General features: G+C 34.5%; 1 protein-coding gene across 1 annotated transcript in view; it reads right to left on the bottom strand.

The window, feature by feature from the left end:
• Nucleotides 1-13,082: 13,082 nt before the first annotated feature.
• Nucleotides 13,083-20,284, bottom strand: part of PLSCR5 (phospholipid scramblase family member 5) — a 38,792-nt gene continuing 31,590 nt past the window's right edge. Inside the window, exon 8 of the mRNA XM_017889303.1 lies at nucleotides 13,083-13,253. The gene's annotated coding sequence lies outside the window, so the exon portion shown is untranslated. The remainder of the gene's footprint in view (nucleotides 13,254-20,284) is intronic.

Genomic DNA, 20,284 nt, shown 5'->3' with positions numbered 1-20,284 from the left:
ACTCCCTATGGGTACCAATTTACTGTATTAGCACATTTTCACACTTCTATAAAGAACTGTCCAAGACTAAGTAATTTATAAAATAAAGAGGTTTAATGGACTTACAGTTCTGCATAGCTTGGGAGGCTTCAAGAAACTTACAATCATGGCAGAAGCATAAAGGGGAAGCAAGATACCTTTATCACAAGGCAGCAGAAAGGAGAATGAATCCAGGAGGAACTACTAAACACTTATAAAACCATCAGATCTCATGAGATCAGGACAACAGCATAAGGCAAACTTATTCTATCAGGGAAACAGCATAAGGAAAACTGCCTTCATGATTCAATTACCTCCAACTGGTCTCTCCCTTGACATGTGGAAATTATCGGGATTACAATTCAAGATGAGATTTTGAGTGGGGACACAGCCAAATTGTATCAAACTCTTTTACAAATTATATATAGTTTTTTTTCTTTTTTTTTTTTTTTTTTTTGACAAAATCCCCTGTGTTGCCGGGCTAGGGGCAGTGGCATGATCATGGCTCATTACAGACTCAATCTCTCAGGCTAACTAATCCTTCTACCTTAGGCTACCAATACCTGGGACTAAAGATGTGGTCCATCATGCCCATCTAATTTTTATATTTTTGGCAGAGATGGGGTTTCGTCATGTTGCCCAGGCTGGTCTCAATCTCCTGGGCTCAAGAGTTCTACTCACCTTGGCTTCTCAAAGTTCTGGGATTACAGACAGGAGTCAACCACACCCAGTGTATAATTCTTTTTCGTAGAAGAAATGAAATATTTTATTTTGAAAAGAGTGCAATTGTCTCTTGGAATCCTTGGGGAGTTGTTCCAGAATCCCCTCAGATATCCCAATCTGTGGATGCTTAAGTCCCATATGAAATGGTCTTGTATTTGCATGTGATCTACAAACTTTTTCCTCTATACTTTAAATAATCTCTAGATTATTTACAATGTCTATTAAAATCCACACATTTTACTTCATTTGTGTGGATTCAACATAGTACTCAGCAAAGCAAATTCAAGTTTTGGTTTTTGAAGTTCTGTTTATTTTTTTCTGAATATTTTTGATTTGCACTTGGTTGAATCCACAGATGCAAAACCCAGGAATCCAGAGGGAAAATTGCCTTCATGAAATATGAAACAGCATAAAAACTACCAAGATTAGCGTCTTCTGAATCATAGTAGTATGGCATTTTAGTGAGTACAACTTTGCTTGCAATGGTTATTTCTCTTTTTACTGACCAGGGTAAACCCATGGCCATCTTACAATAGGATATTTAAATTTAATTTTAACTTTTATTCCCATTCTTTCTCTCTTCCTCCCTATCCCTTTCATTTCTTTTCTTCCTTCTTTTTCTTTTTGATATTGATTTTGTATTTGTGTAATTATATACGTTTTTATAATTATATTATTAAATATTTCCATTAAGTATTTGCTTGCGCTGGTTTACCGAATTTCTGGCAGTTTTCTCAATTTATCTTTCTGACCTAAGTTAATTTTAAATTTTAGTTTCCTATTTTCAACTCCTCCTGCCTCCCCCAAATATCCTTTAAAAAAAAAAGTTTCAGCCAGGCACAGTGGCTCAGGCTTGTAATCCCAGCACTTTGGGAGGCCAAGGTGGGCAGAGCATGAGGTCAAGAGATCGAGACTATCCTGGTCAACATGGTGAAGCCCTGTTCTCTACTAAAATTACAAAAATTAGCTAAGCATGGTGGCGTGCGCCTGTAGTCCTGGCTACCTGGGAGACTGAGGCAGGAGAATGGCTTGAACCCAGGAGGTGGAGGTTGCAGTGAGCCAAGATTATGCCACTGCACTGCAGCCTGGCAACAGAGGGAGACTTTGTCTCAAAAAAAAAAAAAAAAAAGTTTCTTATTCTTGTTAGGTAGTTTTTTTTTAATATTCCACAAGATATTAATTATTAATTGGGATTTTTCCCTATTATTTCTCTTGCTACTCGCAATGTCTCTGTTTCTTTTATGCTTTGATTTTTGTTTTTCTGAGATATTTCTTAAATGTCTGGGGATTTTCAGATAGTATATTTATATTTATGCCAGAAGAAGTAAAATAGCAGATCTCGGGAGCAGGGCTTGTCCATCAATTTTCCACACTATATGGTGATTTGTTTAAAATATGATTCTGTGAGGTATTCCCAACATTTGTAGAGGTTTCTTTTTGCTCTTTAACTATTTAATTTCTCCATAGAACTTTTTTTTATGTTCTATTACCAATTTTTTTGTCTCCTAGAAATATCATCAGAATAGTGAATATGTATTGTTTAGTCCTCCCATGTGTCAATCAATGAATAATCTGTTTATCTATTGAGTAGACATAAAATTGGGCAGTTAACACATCTTAAGATTTTGTTCTTAAGTTACTGAGTGACACTCATATTTTAATATTGCCCAAACCCATTTTATGTTTTATAATATATGTTATATTTATGTGTTCCAAATTCTAAAGCTACAGTTTAGATATTTTACTACTGAAGTAAAAATAATAATAGTGCTTGTAACAACCAAGATGTAATATCATTGGATTAGTCTGTTTTCACACTGTTAATAAAGGCATAACTGAGGCTAGGTAATTTATAAAGGAAAGAAGTTTAATGGACTCACAGTTCCACATGGCTGGGGAGGCCTCACAATTATGGCAGAAGACAAAGGAAGAGCAAAGACACATCTTACATGGTGGTGGACAAGATACCTTGTGCAGGTGAACTTTCGTTTATAAAACCATCAGATCTCATGAAACTTATTCACTACCATGAGAACAATATGGGGGAAACCACCGCTGTGATTCAATTATTTCCACCTGGCCCTGCCCTTGACACCTGGAGATTATTATAATTCAAGATGAGATGTGGGTGGGGACACAGCCAAACCATATCACTCTGCCCTAGCCCCTCCAATATCTCATGTTCTCACGTTTCAAAACCAATCATGCTTCCCAACAGTCACCCAACATCTTGATTTATTTCAGCATTAACTCAAAAGTCCACAGTCCAGAGTCTCATTTGAGACAAGGCAAGTTCCTTTGCCTATGAGCCTGTAAAATCAAAAGCAAGTTAGCTACTTCCTAGATACAATGGGAGTACAGACATTGGGTAATTACATGCATTTCAAATGGCAGAAATTGGCGAAAACGAAGAGGTTACAGGCCCCACACAAGTCAGAAATCCAGTGAGGCAGTAAAATCTGAAAGGTCCAAAATGATCCCCTTTGACTCCATGTCTCACATCCAGGTTATACTGATGCAAGAGGTGGCTCCCATGGTCTTGGGAACTCTGCCCTTGTGACTTTGCAGGGTAAAGCCCCCCTTCCGCTGCTTTCCTGGGTTGGCTTTGACTCAGCTTTTCCAGACGCACGGTACAAGCTGTCAGTGGATCTACCATTCTGGGGTTTGGAGGACAGTGGCCCTCTTCTCACAGCTCCACTAGACAGTGCCCCAGTGGGGACGCAGTGTGGGGGCTCCCACCCCACATTTCCCTTCCACACTGCCCTAGAAGTGAGGGCTCCACTCTCGCAGCAAACTTCCACCTCAACATCCAGGCATTTATATACATCCTCTGAAGTCTAGATGGAGGTTCCTAAACCTCAATTCTCGACTTTCATGTCCCTGCAGGCCCAACACTGTATGTAAGCCACCAAGGCTTAGGGCTTGCACCCTCTGAAGCAACGGCCTTAGCTCTATGTTGGCCCCTTTTAGCCACAGCTGGGATGCAAGGAACCAATTCCTGAGACTATATAAAGCAATAAGGCCCTGGCCCGGCCTGTGGAAACCATTTTTTCATCCTAGGTCCCCCAGTTTGTAATGGGAAAGGCTGCTGTGAAGACCTCTGTACTGCCCTGTGGACATTTTTCCCATTGTCTTGGTGATTAATATTTGGCTCCTTGTTACGTATGAGAATTTCTGCGGCTGGCTTGAATTTCTCCTCAGAAAATAAGTATTTGTTTTCTATCACATTGTCAGGCTGCAAACATTCTGAACTTTTATGCTCTGCTTCTTTTTTAAACGTAAGTTTCAATTCCGAACCATATCTTTGCGAATGCATGAAACCAAATGCTTTTAACAGTACTCAAGTCACCTCTTTTAACACTTTGCTGATTAGGAATTTCTTCTACCAGATGGCCTAAATCGTTTTTCTCAAGTTCAAAGTTCCACAGATCTCTGGGGCAGGGGCAAGATGCCACCAGTCTCTTTGCTAAAACATAGCGAGAGTCACCTTTGCTCCAGTTCCAACAAGTTTCTCATCTCCATCTGAGACCACATCAACCTGGACTTTATTGCCCATATCACTATCACCATTTTGGTCAAAGCCATTTGACAAGTCTCTAGGAGGTTCCAAACTTTCCCACATTTTCGTGTCTTCTTTGAAGTCTTCCAAACTGTTCCAATCCTTGCTTGTTATCCAGTTCCAAAGTCACTTCCACATTTTTGGGTATCTTTATAGCAGCACCCCACTACCCTGTGCCAATTTACTGTATCAGTCTATTCTGATGCTGCTAATAAAGACATACCTGAGACTGGTATAAAGGAAATTTATAAAGGAAAGAGGTTTGATGGATTCACAGTTCCACATGACTGGGGAGGCCTCACAAATCATGGCAGAAGATTAAAGAAGAGCAAAGGGACATCTTACATGGTGGCAGGAAAGAGAGCTTGTGCAGGGGTACTTCTATTTATAAAACCATCAAATTTCATGAGACTTATTCACTACCGGAAGAACAATATGAGGGAAACTGACCCCATTTTTCAATTATCTCCACCTGGCCCCACCCTTGACACATGAAAATTATTACAATTCAAGGTAAAATTTGAGTGGGGACCCAGCCAAACCAAATCAATTATTGACACATGCAATGCAATAGCTATCCCTATGTTATGGACATACATTTCTGTCAGTTCATCTCAATAAACAGCTGGCTTTCTAGGCAGTTACCTGAGCTTGTAGTTATGTAAAACTCCTGTTTGTTTGTTTGTTCATTTTACATGGATGGTTGTGATGGAAGATTGACATACTCTCCATTTTGAAATTTCAATGATGAATATTAGTCAAGTCTTAGCTATTACAAGTATCTGCTTAAATTTTCATCTGTTCTACAATAAGACAATTGATCTTTATGGAAATTAATTATATCCAAAGCACAGTGTTCTTGACACCATGGGGAACAGACAGGAAAATGGTTCTGAGTCAAATCCTGCCCAGAACAAGCTCACAGTCTAACAAAGAAAGTGCATCAGGGACAGAAAGTAAATAGCTGTAATACACAGTAGAATATGGTAATTTCATAGTAAACTTATCATTGCCTTTTTTTTGCATGAAGTGAATGGAGAAAGTAACACACACTGGAAAAAAATTAGAGAACAATTTTGTGGCAGAAATTATGTTGACGTTAAAGGATAAAGTAAATCAGGCATGGTGGCTCATGCCTGTTCAGTATTTCACGAAGCTTGGTGAGAACTGGTTGAGGACAGGAGTTTGAGACTAGCCTGAGCAAGATACTGAGATCCCATTTCTCCAAACAAACAAACAAACAATCAAAAACACAACAACAACAAAAAATTAGCCGGGCATCCTGGCATGTGTCTATGGTCTCAGCTATTCAAGGAGGATGAGGTGGGAAGATTTCTTAAGCCCAGAAGTCAGGGCTGCAATAAGTTGTAATCACACAACTGCCCTCCAGCATGGGTGACAGAGTGAGACCCTGCCTCAAAAATAGAAACAAAAGCTAAATATGAAGAGTATTCGGACCAGTAGAAAAACAGAAAAAAAAAAAAAATGTACTAAGGGAGATGGAAAAGCATAAATGAATGCAGGGAAATCAGAGTGCCTCAGGCATAGTTAAATTTGAATAAAGTTAGTCAGGCTGAGATTTAAAATTAAGATGTCATTCTTTTTGCTTCAGAATTAAATTTGAAAGGTGTTATACTGATATTTCAACTTTTTAACCTTAAGGTTTCACTGCCTTCCTCTCTTGTAGGCTAATACATGTGCAGGTTTGCTTTTGTTTTCTTGTTTTTGTAATTGTACATAAATGTGTGAAGGGCAGGAATTAAAATCTGCATCCTGTGTGGTGATTTTTGATAATTTCTCAGCCCTCACAGCTGTTCAATTTGCAGTTTGAATAACTGAAACATTCCATCTTGCAAAGAGATTTACATTTTGGTATTCTCTGGAAGCTACAACCAGGCATAAACACAGTGAGTGATGTGCCTATATAAATGTCTGTTGCAGTCATAAGTGCACATGGTGGACCCTATTTTATGAGAACAAAGGGATAGAATTACAACTTGAATATCAAGAGTTGAAATATGTTTTACCTCCCACAATGAGAAAGAATCATAAGTCATAGCAAAGAGTTTACTTTAAGAGTCAGTCACTGTAAATCTTTTATAATTATTGAATACATGTTTTAAAACCCATTCTACTTATAATATTTATTTTGCAAAATCCATGTTATTTATAATACAAAGCAATACAATAATGTTTCTGTACATTCAATCTCATGGAAAAGGTGAGTAGTTCATTCATAGTGGTTATTAAAGACTGTGGGTAAGAAGGAGATAACATTAATTTCCTATAGCTGAAAATGTTTTATAATATATATATGACAGAATTTTTATTTGCTTCAGAAAAGTAATACTAATATATAAGAAAACAACTAGCAGTTTGTCAATTACTTGTGACAGTTTGTGAATCACTCATGTGGATTATACATTTACAATTTTTCTTTTCTTTCTTTTATAGTACTATGAAATAAAGCAAAAAATTAAGATTCTGTTTTATTTTCTTTTACTAATACATAAATCTGGCTCCTAATTCTTGTGCCAAAGTACACAGTGACTGGTGCATTTATTAAGCATATGTAAGCAAAACAGTCAGCAACTGATTATACATTTGTTTATGTGAAATCTACATGTTTTGATTACTTTTTCTTGTTTGGGTTAGTGATGTCTTTATTGCTGATATTTACCTTTATTTGAGAATAAAAAACATAATATTTATAATTTGTAGATTATGCTTCTTACTAACACCTATATTAAAATATTTCCTGGAAAGGGAGTGAAAACTCTTAATTCAAATAGAAAATAAAAATTTTCTTTGGATAATACTAAATCATAGCTGTTCCAGGAACATAGTAATATGTTTATATTGCATGTGTAATTTATATTTCCTTTTATTTATTTTTCAGACCCTTTTGTTCTTCCTTAATGAATGTATTAATCCTTCAAATTCCTCAAAATACAGTATAATTTTGTTTTTAAAGTTTTTTTGTGTTTTTTGATTTACATTTGTTTCTTCATTGTTCAGCTATGTTTTGGTTATCTTGGTTTTCTATGCTTCATATATGTAGTGGTTCTTAGTTCGGTTATATTTCTGACTCTTGTTATTTTTATCTGTTGTATATACTGTTGTTCATTTTTCTACTAGATCTCTCCCACTAGTAGGACTAGGATTGGGAACCAGGGTAGAGACTGTGCTTATCGCAATTAGGGTGAGCAGATGAGGAAATCACTCTTTGGATGCTAAAATGAGGAGAACTTCTTCCTTTGGCATGGGAAGCCATTCCAGAAACCTCAAAATCTTGGTTCTCCCTGTGTAATTAATTAAGATTCAATAAGAGTACTAATTTGGATTCCTGAAAGTATAATGCTGGGCTGCTTAGGCTTAGTGTTCATTGAGACAAGGAAGAGGCTAGCAGCGAGGTTGGTGTGGGACACCTGACTAGCATATTTCATTAGACAGACTTTCAGTTAACTCTGTTTTTAGTTGTTCTTCATACTCTCATCTTGCATGGTATTGCTGTCTTTGAGCCAGGTAACTCCCTGGGATAAGGACTTTTCTCCATCATAGACTGTTCGCATGTACACATTTAATCTGACTAATAGGTTCACATATTCCTCAATCCATCAGTGTCCCAATATGACTTGGAACTTCAGCCTAGAATTTATGAGTATCTTTTTAAAAATATCCTGTGCTTGCTTTGGCAGCACATATACCAAAATTAGAACGATACAGAGAAGATTAGCATGGCCACTGCACAAGGATGACACACAAATTTGTGAGGCAAATTTGAGAGGTTGTTTTGTCTATCATCATTTGCATTTGCTATAATTGTATTGAGGACTTAGTAGAGAGGAGAGACAAGTTATTTTCATTGCGCCATTTTGAACTTTAAAAGGCACTTTCAGACACTTGGTTTTAAAAGATCAGTCTATGCCAGGTGTGGTGGGTAGTGCCTGTAATTCCAGCACTTTGGGAGGCTGAGGAGGGTGGATCACCAGGTCAGGAGATCAAGACCATCCTGGCCAACATGGTGAAACCCCAACTCTACTAAAATACTGAAAACAAAACAAAACAAAACAAAACAAAACAAAACAAAAAAAAAAACACCCAACAACAATAACAACAACAAAAACTGTAGTCCCAGCAACTTGGAAGGCTGAGGCAGGAGAATCACTTGAACCTGGGAGGTGGAGGTGGCAATGAGCCAAGATCACGCCACTGCACTCCAGCCTGGAGACAGAGGAGACTCCATCTCAAAAATAAAGAAAAAAAAAAAAGATTAATCTAGCAATTATATGGAGAATGGATTGTAGGATAGACTGGGTGGTGTCAGGGAGAATAAGTAGGTTTAGGAATAAGATAATGACAGTTGTGAATACACAAGAAGAAATAATTTCTTCCCTTAGAATGACAGATACAATTTTAATGTAAATACAATATGTGAATATCCAGACTACATTCTGCTCTAAATTATTTTCTAATTCTATAGTTAGGTTCTACATAATTAAAATTTTAACTGCTAACTTTAATAGATAAATTATATTTTCTAAAATCTAATATGGAACCATGACATCTGGGTTTGCATGCAACCCATACAGAGGAATTTATTCAAAGTTAGAAGTTCTAATTCTTTATCTAATTCTTTATTTTTCTTTGTGTTTTTTCTATACCCCCAGAAAAATTATATCTGAGCTTAATCTTTTAACTCATGATTAACAGAATGTGCAGGCTTTTGATTCTGGAATAAGTACCTCACTCTTACCAGAATAACAGGTTTATTGAGCTGTTTTTATATTATTATTCTCTGGACTTTGTCTATATTTCCAGTAATTCCTCTGCAGCAAAATAAAATAGTCCCTGCTTCATTGGGACCTGGCAGTGCTACCCTCTCCGAGATCATCGTGGTTGTTATTACCTTTTTATGTTAATTCCAAGTTATTTTCTTACATTTTTAAAAGTCCCCCAGTTTATCTGCTTTCTTGCTTTTCATTTTGCCCAGATGCATTAAATTAGGACCCTTAACAAAATAAATTTAAACTGCCTTCTCCAAGGCCTAATAATATTCTGAGATCTAAATCCAAAGGAAATAACTAAATCCTATCTTTTTTGTTAACTTGCTGTAGCATTTAGCCTGGTTAATCACTGCCCACTTTATAGAAATCTCTCCTCTCTTAATTTCTAAAGCATCAGACTTTCGTTTTTCCTGCTATTCTCTAGGCAGTTTTGCTCTGTCCCTTGTGGACTTTTCTATTCTTGAAAGTATGGTGTCCCAGGGCTTTCTTCCACTTGTGACACTTATCTTTTCCTGCTTTAAAGCTTCAAGGTTTTACATCATGCACTCATGGTTTAAATTTCTAAGTTCAAAACTTTAAGCTAGAGCATTCTCCTGGCAAGTACTTGCAAATTTTCTGGACTCTAATGTTCCATAAGCACCTCAAGACCAGTACATTAAGAAATGAATTCCACCTTCTCAACTTCTCTTCTTATTGCACTTACGTGCTGTACAATAAACTAGTAATGAAAGTATTACAGTATGCATTGATGTTAAATTAGATACCAAGTAATTTCAGAGTATATATTTTGTCCTATTTATTATTTTGATGAAAGGACACATACATCCTCATAAATTATACACCTACAATGCACCCATAAACATAACAATTTAAAACACTTTTTAAAAAGGATGAATATATCTTTCCAACCTTGAGTTCTCACGTTGGATTGATGCCATATCAAATCAAATAACCACTGAATTTTGTGAAATAAAATACTAACAGCTGAGATTCTAATATGTTGAGTAGTATGATAAATCCCAGGAAAATTTATCCATCTTTATGAGTTAGACATTTTGACAAATAAATCAGTGAAAAAATGAAATAGATATGTACCAAAGATGGATTCATTTAGAAACAACTGAAAAGAAAGGTTGACAGTAATCATATAGAAAAGAAACATTAATTTTAAAAATTTTATTCTTAACTTTTTTTCCTATGAATTCAAATGTCACAAGGTTTTCCTAATGAGGCAAATACGAATAATTATTTTAAAAAATAGTTGTACTTTAATGATTGTGTGTGTATGAGCCGTGTGTGCTTATATGTATTTTTATATCCATATATTAAAAGGGTTTATTGTTCAAAATTTAAAACACAGAATTATTTAAAGTAGTATTTAATTTCCCCATTATGCCTGACCCTACATTGAAATAATTACTGTCAAAATTTTGGTATGTATTCTAGATTTTGAATTCTAGAATGCCCTATTTAGTGTACATGTAATTATTTTTGTTTATTAACATTTTAAATGTATTATTTCATTTCATTCAATTTCATTTCAGAGTTCACATGCTCTGAAAAGGGCTTGTTTTTCCTTTACCAACAATATTACAGATACTTTTCATCCCTGCTTCCTTCCCTTCCACTCCCATCTACTTGGCTACCAATCTATTTCATTTTTAAGAGGAGATGATTCCATTCTATGTTTGAACAATAATTTATTAACTAAGTCACCATTGGTGAACATTAGTATGTCTTCATTTATTTTACTGAGAATATTAAAACAATGTTGCAGCAAGCACCCTGACACATCTTTGAAAGCTTTTGTGATTACTTAGCAAACCTACAGGCAAAGTTGCTTACTCCACTAAAATATACATTTATAATGAATGCACTTGAAACAAATTTTCTCTCCTGATTAGTTGTATCAATTTACCTTACTTCCAAGAGTATATACTTTCTTGAATCTTTGATAACAATGGATAATTCAGACTTTTGAATCTTCTATTCTGATTCATTTCTTTAATAGATACTTTGAACATAATTTTATTTTTACTGGCCATTAATACTGTCCTTTAGTGATTTTTATGTTTCTGTGCTTTTCCTATTTTCTTTCAGTATATTTGTCTCATATATTTGCAGAAGCTCTATCCTCATTATGGATAAGCACTGTGTCTTCTTTTATATTGCAAGCTTTTGTTTTTTTCAATTGTCTTAGTTTTCATTTGCCTTAGTTGTTTTTTAATTCATTGCATAAGAAGAATGTTAATGTTGAATTCTATTTCTCTATTTTTATATCTAGATTTATATTTGTATGTGGCCTAAAATCATATTTTAGTTATTCTAAATGGTCGTATTAGATAACAATCTTTTCAGCCTCATGTTACAGTGTGCCTGAACACTTGTGACTTAAGCAATAACACCACTAATGGTCTCAGCTAAGAATTTTGGAGGTATGTACTCCAGGACAGGGAAAACAATTTCATCGTATTATCAAAGACCTGTGTTCCTTCTATGTTTTTTAGTTTACACCTTTAGAGTATTGGCTTGTTGACTTGTTCACACAAGGTCAATGCTCTGTTTTCAGGTATCACATTGTGTTCCCTGGAGGAAGAAGTAATCAGAAAAATAGAACCGGCAACATCTTCCCCTTTTTACAGAAAAGTAAATGCTTTACTAAAAGTCCTAATACAGTTATGGTTATGTTTCATTGACAATACCTGACTACATGGGGCCCCTAGATACAAGGAAGCTGAGAAAGTAATAGATGTAGGGCTATAGAGTAGACCTATAATCTGGCTATCATGCTTTTAAACATATATCAAAAACATCTTACATGGCTTTTAGATGATTGTGTACCTGTGCTTCTGCTGTAGCAAATAAGGAACATAACATTTGCATATTCCTTTCTCTCTTTCTTTCTCTCTCTATCACACACACAGACCACACATTTAGCCTCTGAGATTGATATGGACAAAAGGGAGTCTGGAAATGCACTAGCTAAACAAAAGTGGCTCCATATTGGCTAAGGTTTTCCTTACCAGAGTTTATTGAATGATTATTCAATGAATAAATAGTCATTTATTTATTGACTTCTTTCTTTGAAAACATCCTTTTATCATAAATTAACTTTCTATATAGAGTAAGCATCATTATATTTCTGGACTATGTATGCCATTTTTTAAAAAATTTCTACTAAGAACCAAACTGTCTTAGTTCCTGTAGTTCTTCTTATTTGTACTGAGAGGCTGTGAGAGTCAGTAACTGTGTTTCTGGAACTTGGCTGCCAAGAATCAGGAAGACACTTATTCCTGTTTATGATTGCATGTCTATTTCTCCCAGCTGTGTTTTGTAGGCCAGAATAACCTTGCTCATTAAGGTTGTCTGACTAAGTTAAATTTACGAACAGCCCTCAGGAAGAACTTATTTTCCACAAAAAAATATGTGTTGTTCTGAATTTGATCACAATCACACGGCTTAATACTTCTCTCAAATCTTTACAATATTTCTGTTGATCAAAAAAGTTATCTCATGGTTTTGAAAGGTGAGCTACTAATTTGAAATACCTTAGAGCAGATCTATGTCCAGGCTAGCATTCTTTTAAATGTATATCTTAAATAAATCAATATGGCTTTTACGTGATTTGCATACCTGTGCTTCTGCTGTAGCAATTAAGAAATTTAACCTTTTCCACTTCTCTCTCTCTCTCTCTCTCTCACACACACACACACATACATTATATGTAATTATTTTTTAATTTTACAAGAATTGAATCATAGTTCTGCACACATGCAAAGTAAATGCTTTTCCTTTACCACCTATATTATAATTTCCATCCTGTCTATCTCTCTATGTATTTTATCATCTAAAAATCTCATTCTAAGAAAAAAGAACTCCATTCTATGTATGAGCCATAATTTATTAAACAATTTACCATGGTGAGTATTTTATATATTTATGTATAGTCTTTTTAAACATACTCTTGTATAGTAGAAAGACTTGTGGGCACAAAGTAAAATAAAGTAATTTAGTTTTTATATTTCTCATTTTCTAAGTCTTCAATATACAGAGGTTGTACCTGGTCATCTCTGATGTTATGTACAACTGAAACTCTCTGTTTTCTTGTGAGGTCCAATTCAGGCCACTCATATGTGTGGAAGTGCTTTGAAATATTCTAAAGAATTCTAAAAAATAAGATGATATCATTGTTATTATTGCTTAAAGATAATAGGCTAGAGATCTATAATGGGATTCCAGAGGGGCATTATAGTACTATAATATAAAGTTTCAGACTAAAAGAAAGTCTATGTAAGTAAGCCAGACACTGATTACTAAAGCATTTGAAAACCAAATTTTGGATCTGGACTTAAAAATAGAAGTTATACTATTTTGTCAACATTAGAAAAGAAGTTGTTTATGACACTGGTTGTATATTAGAATTACTAGTCATTTAAAAAAGAAGAATTAAGTGACTTAAAAAATACTCTTGGGGATTTTGACTTAATTGGTACAGAATGAGGTCTGGGTATGGATATTTTTTAAAAATAGCTATGCTATTTAAACGTTTAACCTGGGTTAAAAGTCAACATAGAATTAGTTGACTTTTCTACATTTATGTTACTTTTCCCTGCTTCTGACCCGGACCCTAACTCTAGATAGAATATTTATTATGGTTTTGTGGTCGTATCACTTTGTTATCTTAAAAGCCTATTTAAAATGGTGGGGCATTCGTATCCATTGTTAGACCTACTCACACTTGCTCGATGACCTTGAGTCACCAAACTGGGACTTGACTCTATGGATGTGTCTTGGCTTGGCCTACAAATCTCCTTTGAAGGTGATCAAGATGCAACATACAAACGGCCAAAATTGAGTGGATTTTCTGCATAACTTTAAATAATTTTAGATTGTGTATACTGATGATTTAACTCTTAAGTGATAAATAGAAAAATCAGAGTTGAGACTCTACTTTCAATTATATGCTTGATTTTATGGTGCTTTATTTAACTATTTGATAAGCCAATGTTACTCAGTTTCCTCAGAAAAATAGGAATATATGCATTCACTAAATTGATGGAAATTGTCCATCAATTCAGTCTGCTCATTAAAAATAATAATTACTAAACTATCATCATGTGCATAATACATCAACAAATATAGTGTTTCTCAGTTTATTAAAAGCATAACATCAAATTTCACCCTTCTACATACAAAATTGATGTGTTCTATTTCCCAGATTACAGAAAGAGTAAAATTAATGCTCAGTAGAAACTTGTATTTTCAAGATTCTGCAGGTGTAGCTAAGCAATGTCATCACAATGTGAAGTGTTGTTGCCATCTGCAGCATGAAAGACTTATTAAACGTGTATATTACCTAGGCATACGTAACTGGATTTTAAAAAGTAAGAACTATTTAATTTCTCTATTAGTCTTTCTGTGTATTTTCCACAGCTAGCCTTCAACGTAATTAAAAATATGGCAGAGTTTAAAACATTCGGTGTACTTAGGTATATAATATAGGTGCCAAAATGAATACTGACATTTTATTTTATTATTTGGTTAAGCTACAATGAATACTGAAGAGGCAATGAAATGGTAGACCAAAACAACGTTTATGATCTATTGGTATTGGAAAATATTTTCCAAATCTTTTATGTTTAATAAAGTTTTTTAAATTAAATAATCCAATATAATGTAAACTTTTTCTTAAAGGTATTTTTTCAATCTTACACATTAGCTACTTCATCGATTATATGGAATAATAACCAAAAAGATATCCACAGAATAACACCGCAGATATACTATCAGTGGATGAAAGATTTAAAGTTGTTTATATGTTACCTTTCTAAATAGAATCAGCACATAATATTGATGAGAATATTATTAATTCAGGTCTTAAAGGAGTAAAAGCACCTCTCCCCTAGTTTTTTGGATTCTCATTTTATTTTAACAGTTATTTCATCGTGCCATTTCGTGCCCACTCATATTCTTCACTCTGGAAGGTCGAAAAAAAGCTAACAGTTTTGTAAAATCTGGCAAGTTACTTAACCTTACTGAGCATTTATTTTTTTCATCTGTACCTTTGGGCTTGTAATGTGTGGCACTGGAATCAGATGAGAAATGTAGGTAAGAAGTCTAGCCCAGTGTCTCCTAATGCTCATTAATGCTAGGCTTTACATATTTGTGAAACAAATAATCTTATTGTGTTTTATTGTGTTTTAATTTTGTTTCAGGCAAAATATCAAATTTTAATATTTGAAATCTCTTATAGTTCCATTGTAATTGTTTTTAAAAAAAAACCAATATATTTATAATTAAATCAAAAATGCCTTGAAATGCATTTTCAATAATGCTAATGATAATACTTGGCAGGCAGTCATAAAATAGAGGCTCAGTTAACAAAACTAGTTAGTTTTTTCCATTTCTTTAACAAGATTTTTAACGAAAATTTTTTCTTTTTAAGATATATTACAGATTCCTTAAATTATTCAATTCAAATTATTTAAGTAAGTGATGCCTAAATTTAACACCTAGACAGAATGAACCACAATACATGTCACTAAGTACAATTCCCACCTATTTTTAATGGTAAAAATTTCACAGCTTAAGACATAGACAAAATCCATTTACATTTATTTAGAGAAATTTTATTAAAAAGAATTTTTTCTTCTAAGATGAGCAAAACACAATGTAAGGAGAAATGATAAAAATCAAAATGTAGAGAAAGGAAAAAATGCTTAATTTGAAAAGTCAAAATATGATAAACAACAATTTCATTTCACCTTATTTTAGCAATTAAAGAAACAATAATATAAAACTTACAAAACAGGAGTGAAAATAAATTATGAAGTAGTAAATGTTTATGTTATTTCTTCAGTTTGTTTTCATTTTGAAAATAAAATATAACAAATCTAAAAATAATATGTCCGTAAACCTCTAATTAAGGCTCAAATGAATTAGAATTTCAGTGTGCAACCTGTCTGGGCTATAACCTGAATCCTTCAGATCATCTATCCAAACCTCTCTTTCGTAGGGAAGTCTGATTTATCTAACAAGTTTTAGCTTCCTTCCTTCAAGATATTATGGCTTCGGAAAAATACTGTTTTGTTCCCCCTTAATAGTTGTCTATTTGCTCAGATTCAGTTTCCGAGTTTCAATACAGTTTCTAAACAATTTCCAAAGCCCCTAGAGGATGCTTTGGCCAAATACAGACAAAGTACATACATTCAGAAGAAAATATTATTTGAACCATTACTTGGAGGATACCTGGGGCACAGCTGAGTGGGAAGATGTGGCCTAGCCCAAGAGAGTCTGACCTCATTAAGCACATTCTGATCTTATGCATCCTCTTCATTCTTCGTTTTGACTACTATATTTCTATCTCTTCTGTACCTTTGTTTGTGCTGTGCTCTTGGCTTGGAATGTTTTCCCAGCCAAACACTACCTAGCTTTGACCCCACCTAGCATGGAAGACACATATTCAACTCATGGGTTATTTGTTACTACTTTCTAGGGATACTAACCTTCCACCTTAAATGATATTGGATGCTTCCTTTTTGTGTGCCTTTGTCGTATATTCTCTTTATTGTAGCACCTGTAACACTGAATTGAACCTGTTCTTATGAGTGTCATGGCCATACCTTCAGTTTCTAATGACAAAAATTGGAATGAACTGATTTTTTATACTAGAATTCTTAAAATCCTTTACATTCCATAGCTAACGAAATGCCAAGTTTTGTCAATTCCTCTTCCTAACCTTGCCTTGCAAGACTGTATGTGATTTAACCCCTGGCTACTTTTTCTACAGCAGTTCATTTCTCTCTCTCTCTTGTTTACTGTACTCCATACTGGCTTCCTGTGCTTCTCACACTTGCCCAGTTGCTCTCAACTCAGAGACTTTGAATTTGCTTTTTTTAAAAATTGAGATGGAATCTTGCTCTGTCACCCAGGCTGGAGTGCAGTGGTGTGATCTTGGCTCACTGCAATCTCGGCCTCCTGGGTTCAAGAAATTGTTCTACCTCAGCCTCCCGAGTAGCTGGGACTACAGGTGCAAGCTGCCATGCCCAGTTAATATTTTGTATTTTAGTGGAGATGGAGTTTCACCGTGTTGCCCAGGCTGGTTGAGAACCCCTGAGCTCAGGCAAGCCGCCCGCCTTGGCCTACCAAAGTGCTGGGATTACAGGCGTGAGCCACTGCACCTGCCTTGCATTTGCTTTTATATCTGCCTGGTACACTCTTTTCCTAAATATTCTTAAGTCTTGCTTTCTTCTTTCTGGTCTATGCTAAAATGTAACAGCAGTTCTATTTCTATTTTGTTACCCTGAATTACTTTTTTTCATGGGTTTGAGGGTGTAAAATTCTCATCCTCCTAGGAAAGAATTGATTGTTCACTCCTTGCATTAACAATCAAACGAGTAACAATCAAAACTAGTATTACACCTGTTTAATCAATCAATGATTGATTGCAAAAGTACACACACTTCTGAAAGACAACTGGAAACATCTTCTTCACATAATTTCTGAAAATCAGATAGTCAGTAATAACTTTAGTCCAGTGAACAGATTCCTAAGGGTCAGCCAGTCAGCAATTAGTATAGTGAACATATTTACATAGCTAAAGTCAATACTCCATTATTTAGACCACACTTTCCCAAAACCCTATATAATTTACCTTCTTCGCTTATAAATTGTGTCTTGCAAAACCAGTTCTCCCTTGCCTGAACACATAATAAGTTTAACTTTTTGTTTTAGATATTGAGTGGTAGATTCCTTGTCAATATTTGTGATTATCTATGGTAACCTTATCATGTTGTTACCTGTTGGTTTATTATCAACTCTATTCTATGTAAGCTCCACAAAGGCAGGCACCTTGTTGCTTTTGTTTACTGCTATAACTTAATGCTGGCATTGATGCGTAGTACAGTGTATGCATTCCAGAAATATTTGTTGAAGAGAGTTTAAAGCAGAGACAATGTACCATTGAGTATAATATCCCCATTGCCTAATATGGAGCCTAGTACACAGAAGTGGTTTCAAAAACATTAGCTAAATAAGTGAATGAATAAGAAAAAGTTCAGGAGTGACTCTAGAATACAATGTTTTGTATTCTTGAAAATTGCTAAGAGCAGATTTTAAGTGTTCCCAGCACAAAAAAAAAGTGAGATAATGCCTATGTTAATTAGCTCAAGTTAGCCATTCTACAATGTATAGATATATTTCAATACATCATGTTGTACATGATAGATATTATATTTTTGTTGGTCAATTATAAAATAAATAAAATGAAAAAAATGATTGTCTGTGTATTATTTAAAACATTTTTAGGAACATCCTTGAAGTAAACCAGAAAGTATTCAGATCTTAATGGGTCCACATAGTTCTCATAAACTCACTTCTCTTTTTAGAAATATTCTAGTTGAAAAGATACCCACTTTCCTTTTGACATCTCTTTTGAAAGACTTAAAGGCATTGCAATTTCCATGACTAAAACTGAACACATGCTCTTTGCCCTAAACCAGATCCTCTTTTAATATTTCCTCTGTCAGTAAATGGCAAAGGCCTGAAATCCCTTCTTGCTCACAGAGAGTAGGTAGGGAGAAACTGGTCAGGCAGTCAGTTAGGGTGGGTCCTTGGTTGAGTTCTTTCAAACAAAAGAACAGCCTGCAAGCATAAATAAGGGAACTTGCACAGGAGAGCTTGTCTAAGACGTGGCCACACTGCATAGATAAGATAGGCCACACGGCTGACTTGCCCAGACATGTCTGCAATGGAAAATTCCATCCCCTGACACACGTGCAGGAAGGGGAACAAAGCAATATGGAGTAACTCAAGGTAAGGGCTTGCATGCACACTAGGAGGACAGGGTAGAGCTACCAGAAATTTGAACTTTATGCAAATTAGATGCCCAGCCCTCATTGGTTTCTTATAAAAGTTTCTGTATTCAACTGTAAAATGGCAACCCTTTTCTGGGACCCCTCTCTGAGGCAGAGAGCTTTCTCTCTTTCTTTTGCTTATTAAACTGTTGTTNGCTACTTCATCGATTATATGGAATAATAACCAAAAAGATATCCACAGAATAACACCGCAGATATACTATCAGTGGATGAAAGATTTAAAGTTGTTTATATGTTACCTTTCTAAATAGAATCAGCACATAATATTGATGAGAATATTATTAATTCAGGTCTTAAAGGAGTAAAAGCACCTCTCCCCTAGTTTTTTGGATTCTCATTTTATTTTAACAGTTATTTCATCGTGCCATTTCGTGCCCACTCATATTCTTCACTCTGGAAGGTCGAAAAAAAGCTAACAGTTTTGTAAAATCTGGCAAGTTACTTAACCTTACTGAGCATTTATTTTTTTCATCTGTACCTTTGGGCTTGTAATGTGTGGCACTGGAATCAGATGAGAAATGTAGGTAAGAAGTCTAGCCCAGTGTCTCCTAATGCTCATTAATGCTAGGCTTTACATATTTGTGAAACAAATAATCTTATTGTGTTTTATTGTGTTTTAATTTTGTTTCAGGCAAAATATCAAATTTTAATATTTGAAATCTCTTATAGTTCCATTGTAATTGTTTTAAAAAAAAACCAATATATTTATAATTAAATCAAAATGCCTTGAAATGCATTTTCAATAATGCTAATGATAATACTTGGCAGGCAGTCATAAAATAGAGGCTCAGTTAACAAAACTAGTTAGTTTTTTCCATTTCTTTAACAAGATTTTAACGAAAATTTTTTCTTTTAAGATATATTACAGATTCCTTAAATTATTCAATTCAAATTATTTAAGTAAGTGATGCCTAAATTTAACACCTAGACAGAATGAACCACAATACATGTCACTAAGTACAATTCCCACCTATTTTAATGGTAAAATTTCACAGCTTAAGACATAGACAAAATCCATTTACATTTATTTAGAGAAATTTTATTAAAAGAATTTTTTCTTCTAAGATGAGCAAAACACAATGTAAGGAGAAATGATAAAATCAAAATGTAGAGAAAGGAAAAAATGCTTAATTTGAAAAGTCAAAATATGATAAACAACAATTTCATTTCACCTTATTTTAGCAATTAAAGAAACAATAATATAAAACTTACAAAACAGGAGTGAAAATAAATTATGAAGTAGTAAATGTTTATGTTATTTCTTCAGTTTGTTTTCATTTTGAAAATAAAATATAACAAATCTAAAATAATATGTCCGTAAA

Source organism: Rhinopithecus bieti, unplaced genomic scaffold (assembly GCF_001698545.2).
Source record: "Rhinopithecus bieti isolate Rb0 unplaced genomic scaffold, ASM169854v2 scaffold_19037, whole genome shotgun sequence".
Classification (NCBI taxonomy): domain Eukaryota; kingdom Metazoa; phylum Chordata; class Mammalia; order Primates; family Cercopithecidae; genus Rhinopithecus; species Rhinopithecus bieti.
Note: the sequence above shows the minus strand (reverse complement) of the source record. Positions and strands in the feature narration are given on the sequence as shown.